The following is an 8,053-nucleotide window of genomic DNA, read 5'->3' as shown; positions in this document are numbered from 1 at the left end:
ATATATATATATATATATATATATACACACATATTATATACTGTACATTTATTGAATGTACACTTGATTGACACTTATGATGACACTTATTGAATATCACTTGAATTTCCCCTTGGGGATCAATAAAGTATCTATCTATGTATCTATATATATTACATATATATATATATATATATTTATATATATATATATATATATATATTAGTTATATAGAATGTATATTTATACTCAACATATATACTCTGTATACATATTTATCTCTGTAGACATGTCATCTGGAAAACCTGTATTTATCCAACTATACACTGTACATTATTAATCTACACAACCATACTCTACCTGCACTTGGTATTTAATGCTTTTTTGCACTTCTGGTTGGATGTCAACTGCATTTAATTGGCTCTGTAGGCCTACCTGTAATCTGTTAAATGACAATAAAGTTGAATCTAATCTAATCTAAAACCAATTAAGAATCAAACCCAAATCAAACCAAAAACATACATTGAAACATTAGTGTTTGTGGACCCAAGTTTGTACAACAGGTTTGGATTTTTGTTTGGTTTTGCTTTGCCCAGAAGTAAGGAACTTAGTAATGAGAGTACATTTAAAAAAAATAATAAGCTGACCATGCAGACTTTTGTTTCGTTATCTGGCTGCTACTGTCACCTTTAATCTTCTGACGTCATTAATTAAGGACCGAACCTGAGTCGCTCATGAAAGGACAGGAATCCATGCGTTAGGAGCTTGTGTGTATGCGTTTATGTATAAAGTGTGATCTTTGATGGACACGGACTTTTAGACCGTTTACTGTTGGACCTCAACATCATAGTCAGGAAGGCAACAGTCAGCCCCTGTCTTTACAAAGCTAACTTTACCCTGCTTTACCAACTGTTTTAGGTAGCCAACTTGCTAACTGTTGAGGTTAGCTATTTTTAAAAGTAGTCCATAGCATCTAGTCCATAGCATCTTAGCAACGTATCATTAGCAGATAAGAACTAACTTTACATACTCAATAAAGTTACTTTGTACGACTTCTGCTCATAATCTCACCAACAAAGCAAGGTAAGCTTATTTTAATTAATTAAATATGTTTAAAGTTAGCTTTAACGTTAGCATTTTGTAACCATTTGTGAAATTAAGGGGATGAAACTTCCTTTGCTAAAGTTTGGAATTTTGATCAATTGGATTGCAACTGAAAATGGTCTCCGATTCGTCCTTTGATCATCTTAACCCATTACCTTTATCTGGTAATGTAATGTCAGGGTAATAGTAAGGGAATTTTGCTAGCGTTATGTTAACTGTCATTGACTGCTCTAGAATCTTTGGGTATAACATACATTACATAGTGAATCATTTTAACAGCTGTAAGAAGATATGTTGGCTCTAGCCAGTTTCATGTGTCAACTTGATAACCTGGTTAAGGTTACTGAGGTTAATATTGTCATTATGCTATTTAATTAATGCACAGCGAGTGTAGCCTAATTGGTGCTTTATCAGATTTGTGTAGTTTGCTGTCCAGTTATCCTCCAGTTTGGTAAACTGGTAGCCTGATAAGCCTACAAGTAAGCTTAGACCGACAACTGTTCAGGCCACTGGTCAAGTCAGTCTGTCATAATAAAGATGTTCTGGTGTCAATAAAAGCTGAGGCACGTCATTTGTATATTTGATTGGCTTTATTTATGAAGTAGTAGACCAACAAGAGAGGGTTGAAGCGGAGTAATCAAGGATCTTTTTTGAGGCATTACGAAATTTGAGTGAATGAATATAGGTTTCCCAAGTATCCAGACGGAGCATTAAGTTAGCAATGAGCAACAAACAAACCAAGCATCCATGCTTGCTGTCCACTACCTCCAATCTTTGGAGGAGCCCTGTTCTTTGACCTTTCACCACGCCCACTGGGAAGCACGCCTCTGTCGGTAGCGCGAAGCTGTGAATGGTGAAGTTCGTGGGTTGTTACTTTGCCGGACCTGAGGGCAAGTGTAACAATCACAGCTTATACTGTAGTCATTTTACAAACCATTCGTTTTCGTTGTAACGTTGCATCTGATTGTGAGCTTAATCAAACTACCGGTAAGTTTTGGCATTGTGTTGTATTCCCTTTTTAGAAATAATCGCTTGTTATGCTGTCTAGGCACTCAACCTGCTACCGTTGTTGTTATAGCAGGTGGATAATGGATTTTACTACTATATTTTTTTATATACAGCGTGGAGAATGAAGGCGATAGTGACATAAGTGTAAATTGGCATAGGGCTCTACAGTGTGCCCATTTCACTCGCGAGTAAAAATGATGGTGTGCGAGTGCAAAAAAATATTTAGGCGCACTGGTGCGAATGACTTCTAACCATGTAAATGTTTGTCTACAAAATACACCGCAACATCGAGAAACATTACTGGTGCAAATCATAGAATCACGTCGCGAATGCAGCATAAAAACTACACATCCCATCAACGTAAAAAAAGCGGAAAGTTAGACTAGCCAGCCAAGATACAAAGATTGAAGAAATTAGTTCTTCTATCCACCGAAGTCATCGGATATAGGAGGAACAGGATGAGATTCTGAGAATGCAGTGAGAGAAGGAAAGGTAACCTAACATGCCTTTTAGCCCAGTTGACGTATTGGCTGCAATATGCAAAATACAGCTATAGCGAACAGGCACAAAAGTAGCCTCCCATAATACTCATACATAATACCATTTTATTCAAAGGTAGAACGCTACTGACAACTCCAGGCTTCCACGCATGCTTGTTTGTTTACACCGAATACAAGCTGAAGTGCAAAACGAAAGTAGGTCTAACGTTTGCCTACTGCCCCCATCAATTCAGATATTTCAAATAAAAAATAAAAGTATATATATATATATATATAATATCTTCTTGATTAGCCTATGTTGGGTTTTGTGGAAGAGAAAATGGACTGTTTTAGTAGTAGTATTAGGCAGTATGCAGTCAGATAGGTCACCATGGGCATATTTGGATTAGCTACAGATGGATTCACAAATAAATAAATTAGCCTACATTTGGCAGGATACTTGATATACAGGCTAAATGCAGATATGGCAATGTATTATATTATTTTACATTAACAAAATGTAGGAAAATGGAACAGACTGAAAATAAAATAGGCACTGATCTTTAAAATCCTGTGTCCTGTAGCCTAAATGTTGTCAGTCATTCTTAATATTCGCAATTGGTGCACTGGCATGTTTAACTGTTAGCTGCAGTGTAATGTTAGATTATGTGTAAGTGTAATGTGTGTTAGTGTAGAGCCCTGGGCATGCATTGAAAACGTTCATTGAAATATTATGTTCACGTGGTCGAATAAGCTTAGGTTGTCCACCATAAATGTTTATAGACAAATTAGACAACCTGTTGTAATCAGTCAGCATGTTGTAAAGAAAGATTGTAAGGGATAGAATCGCCCTCTGCCCTGTGACATGGCGTCATCTGACTTATCAGTGGTGATTTGCTTGGAGTAGGTTATGCTCCGTCAATCCTTTTTAAAAGTAAACAGCCAGCAGCAGTATGGACAGCGGTACTAGAGGCAGGGTATATGTTGGTCTGCAAGGTTAACTATATAACTTAACCTGACTAACTTGATGTCTTCTACTTGATGTGATATGCTACCACAAGACTGTCCTGGTGTAGTGAAAGTGTATCCCACAAGTGCCCAATTAATAAATTGGGGTAGTTGATCTACAGGCAGCTAGAACTGTCAGCAGGACATTTCAGTCTCTACATAAGATTGCGACGTTTAGCAAATATCATTATCCAAGTCAGTTTATTTCATGTTAGCTTTATGACCAAAATCTCATTGTTGCTGAATGTCTGTCTGCTTAGCTCTTTGCTCATGTCCAGCACAGAGATGTGACATCTGAGATGTCTAGCTCTAGTGGCCTGGCATCCCATAGCCTGGTTGTGACTTGGCCAGTTTCCAGGGCAACTGTAAATGGGGGTGGATCAGGCTCTCAGCAGCTGGGCTGTTGGCTGGCTGGTGAGCTGGGTTCTTCCGGTCAGATCTCAGGACAGTTGGTAGCTGCCTTTTATGAGCTGGGAGCTGTTCATGTGGATTTGTTTCATGTTTCATGTTTCAGGGCAACAAGGGACTGTGACTGGTTTTGGGAAAAGCAGTGTGACTTTGACAGCAGATCAAGTAGCCAAATGTCTGAGACATTGTTGTTCTGTCAATTAACAGAACAACGAGGCTTGCAACAAATGGCTTTTGGACAGTAATTCCCTTGAGCTGTTTGACATTAGATTTGTATTCCTGTGTGTGCTCACTGATTGTTAAAATGGGGTCCTTATGTAATGCATCTTACCTCGACTCCTGCAGTCAGTGCTGCTGAAGAATGGTAGTGGGCATAATGTCTAAGGCTCATTCTGATACGCACCTTCATCCCTGTGCCCCAAGCCATGCAGCCTACACATACTCCCAGAGGTGAGACACTTCCACTCCTGTCGACCTGCACGCCTGCCTACCTGTCTCCATTCCTGCATACTGCCGTCCTTCACCGCCTGGCGCTGTACTTGTCTGAACTCTCAGTGGACCATCTGTTTGTATTTGAAAGGGGCTATGGGCAGGATTCCAATTGACTTGACCACTCAATCACGTTCACGTCTGTGACTGCATTGACTTACATATTTCAGACAGCGCCTCTTTAGGTGCAATGTAGTAGGCTAGTCTAAGTACATTTTGCAAGTTGTTTTGCATGCTTGCTTTAAGTGGATATCTTGGTATGATGGAGCATATTAAGCATATGTGTTTTTCTTGGTCCTGTTGAAAGTTTTAAGATCCTTCACACAGCCCCTTTTAAATCTTTAAAATGTCTTGGATCCTAAATAGACTAGTTCTCTTCCTCAACTTAGGCCTGCTCTGCATGCGTGTTTTCATATGGGGTTCCCAGTGCTTGGCATGGCTCCTCTTTCATGGTTTTCGGTTTTGTACAGCTATGCAATGAGGGTCCGACTTGCTCACCCTCACCCCCCAGTATGGGTGCAAAGAGATTACTGTAATCGGGTCAGTCTGTGTATGTATGCATGCATAAACTAAGCACTGGTCTGATGCATTTCGACTTCTTAGACGATGCAGAGGGTCACCATATCTCGGTCCTCCTACGTAATCCTTCAGATCTGCCTCTGAATGCAGATGTTGGAATTGATCACTTGTAATGGTAATGGGTCTGTTGCATGACTTGGGCGAGGGCCTACAGTCCCCTGACCGCTATTCAGTCTCTGGTCTCACCAGTCGCATATGGCCATATTAAATCTGTTGGCTGTTGATGATGTCACTCAATATTGTAGTGTGTCCATCAAAATAACGCACAAATCAATACTGTCAGATGCATGATGAGTTCAAGCATAGTGCCTCTTAAATATGAAAATTATTTGACCGTGTGTGTAGAGTATTACTATTCATTTCATAAGTACCACCTTAAGGAAACATGGAGTAACTTCAGTGTTTCCCACAGAATTGAATTCTATTTGTGGTGGTAGGTTTGCAGAATTAACTTGAATGTAACAGTTTTTAACAAATTAGCGCAGCATGGTTATGATGCTAACCAGCTTTAAGCACAATTTAGTACAACCTGGAAAATCATTGTGTGGTGGTCAATGTTGATATTGTGGTGGGCTGCAACAAAAAAAGTCAATGTATGGGAAACACTGAACTTAGTAGTTACAAATGATTAGGCTGATGCTTCTGTTAGGTCCCAGAATCTTATTGCTTTTTGCTCCTCACTGTAAATTGGAACAGAAAAGACTGCCAGGAAGTGTGTGTGTGGAGAGAGAAAGAAAGATTGATTGTGCTAAGGGGGTACCTTTTGGAGCCGTAGGCCTCTTGGTGATGACGGTTGTGTTGTTGAAAAGCAGCCCAGTGTCCAGCTTAGCCGTCTGTTGTCTCGTGTCTAATCGCTCGCCTGCCGCTCTGCCCTGTGCCCAACCAAACAGCTGTCAGCTCTGCCTCTAATTAGCCCTGGTCAACACTTTTTCAGTGGATTATGGGGCCTAATGAAACACTAGATTAATAGTAACTCAATGTCAGTTAATATTTCAACACAATCTCGTGTGGGTTTCTTTTGTGTGTTTTATTTCGTGACACATCTTTGCAGTAGCAGTGCTGGGAATGTCAGGATAAAAATAGCCATATTTGATGGCATCCATTCCCTGTCTTTAGCTCAGAGTCTTGAACTAGGGTCTGGACATGGACTAGGCTCTCTAAGAAAAGTGGCTTTTTTATTTTATTTTAGGCTATACATTGGTACGGAGCCCCTGAAGTGACATGAGAAAAAAAAAAGAAGCATGTACTGGGGACAAACACTGACTATAGTTTTGCCAGATCTTGACTTTGATTTGCGATATCTTGACTTTGCGAGATCTTGACTTTGTTTTGCGAGATCTTGAGCAGAAGCTCAAGACCAACCGCATGTCCTCCTTCCCAGGGCTTGAAATTAACGATGTCCCGGGGACCATAAAAAATGCTTCCGGGACACAATAGAATGATGTCTGGGACAACTCTGGGACAGTAGAAAAAATGGCAAAGCAAATTTACGTCTGAATAAAATTATACAAAATTTGACCTGGCGTAACGGGCAGCTGGCAAAAACAGCGTTAGCCAGCTGATCTGTAAAGAAGCGGTTTTGTACACGCAGCCTTGCAACACTGTTTACTGCTCTTCAAATCACTGTAGGCTACAATGTTATTTTTGGTACAAATATAGTAAGATACCCAAATGGGCTGGGTTCTTGCGTTTTCTTAGGAATCCGCTGTATTGGTTAAATGAATATTAAGTGACTCATAGGCCGACACAAAAATAGGGCACGGGCGGTAGGCCTAATGGGTCACTTTCCGATATTCCTACAGTAGGTTAACTTACCTAACTAGCAGGCAGGTAAATGGCATTTGTTTTCATGACATTGTGAACATTTTTTACTGATGGTGTAGGCCTAAGATTACACTGGTGTTCTTAAAAGAACAAGATGACAGTCCTCTCTAAAACGCTGCGTGTTTTCTGTCAGTGACAGACAAACGTCACCAATATCATGCTGAGCTAAATAGCCTACTGCAACTGCGATTTGACAAAACAATAGTGTTGCAAGGTAGCCTATAACTATGAAAACAGTTATTTAAGTTAGCATTTGACATTTCGCTGTGGCAGTTCTAAGGCCAGGGGTGTCCAAACTGCGGCCCGCCACGCACTTTAATCCGGCCCGCCGAGCATTTATTAGTTCATCATATATCCGGCCTGCCGAGCATTTAATTAGGTTATCATAGGCCAGCAATAGACGACGTTGTGGTTAGGCTACTGCAAACTGCTTTACACTTCTTAGAGAACTTTTACAATGTCAAAACAGCTTGTTACATCGAGATACATAGTTGCAGCAGATCTAACTACGTTTTGCTACTTCATTTAATTGGGAACGCATTGAGTGTGCACGAGAGGGTGAGAGCGCGGCAGGAGAGTAGCCTATCTGACAGCTTCGTGGTAATTTCCCACGCTACTTATTTTTTTTCCACTGAGATCTGTGGCCATGACATCACGCCAAACTGACACTGAAATTAAAGACATGTGAAAATAGATTATTGACGGAATGTTTTACAACCCTGTCCGTCAAAACAACGGACAATGAGAAAGTATAGTGCAACCTCAAAAAAGAGCCAAAAGCACAATCTCTGAAAATGAGTGTTGTGTGAAACAGCAGATGATTAATGTTAATAAAATGGTGTTTAATAAATTGTTCAGAACTGACATGGTGGACCAGAATGAGTTAATCAGTGATACTGATTATTATGCTGTTTTTTATGTAGAATGGGAAAAAAACAAGAACTTGAATTTGGGACACTGGTGGTTAAGTCCGGGACAGCATGCATGCCTGTGTGTGTGTGTGTGTACACATGACTGGGCTGATATGGTCACGCCACTGTCCAGTAGTTAAGATGTGTGAGTTAGCTTGGTCCAGGTGCCACAGTGGAGGAAGCAGAATGGTTGTCCAGTGTTATTGGTTCTGGACGCCGTCCTGCCCGCTAATCCCTCAGGATTAGGCTGATGGGGGAGGGACG

At 40.4% G+C, this 8,053-nt stretch overlaps 1 protein-coding gene across 2 annotated transcripts in view; it reads left to right on the top strand.

The window, feature by feature from the left end:
- Window positions 1-704: 704 nt before the first annotated feature.
- Window positions 705-8,053, top strand: part of sun1a (Sad1 and UNC84 domain containing 1a) — a 24,195-nt gene continuing 16,846 nt past the window's right edge. Inside the window, exon 1 of one of the 2 annotated variants that reach the window (XM_048234108.1) lies at window positions 705-1,062. The gene's annotated coding sequence lies outside the window, so the exon portion shown is untranslated. Of the gene's footprint in view, window positions 1,063-1,917; window positions 2,071-8,053 lie in introns of those variants that run through there. The other variant, XM_048234109.1, reaches the window with a different exon arrangement.

This window comes from Alosa alosa, chromosome 22 (assembly GCF_017589495.1).
Source record: "Alosa alosa isolate M-15738 ecotype Scorff River chromosome 22, AALO_Geno_1.1, whole genome shotgun sequence".
Taxonomy (NCBI): domain Eukaryota; kingdom Metazoa; phylum Chordata; class Actinopteri; order Clupeiformes; family Clupeidae; genus Alosa; species Alosa alosa.
The sequence above is the reverse complement of the archived record's forward strand: the minus strand, read 5'-3'. Positions and strand labels throughout refer to the sequence as shown.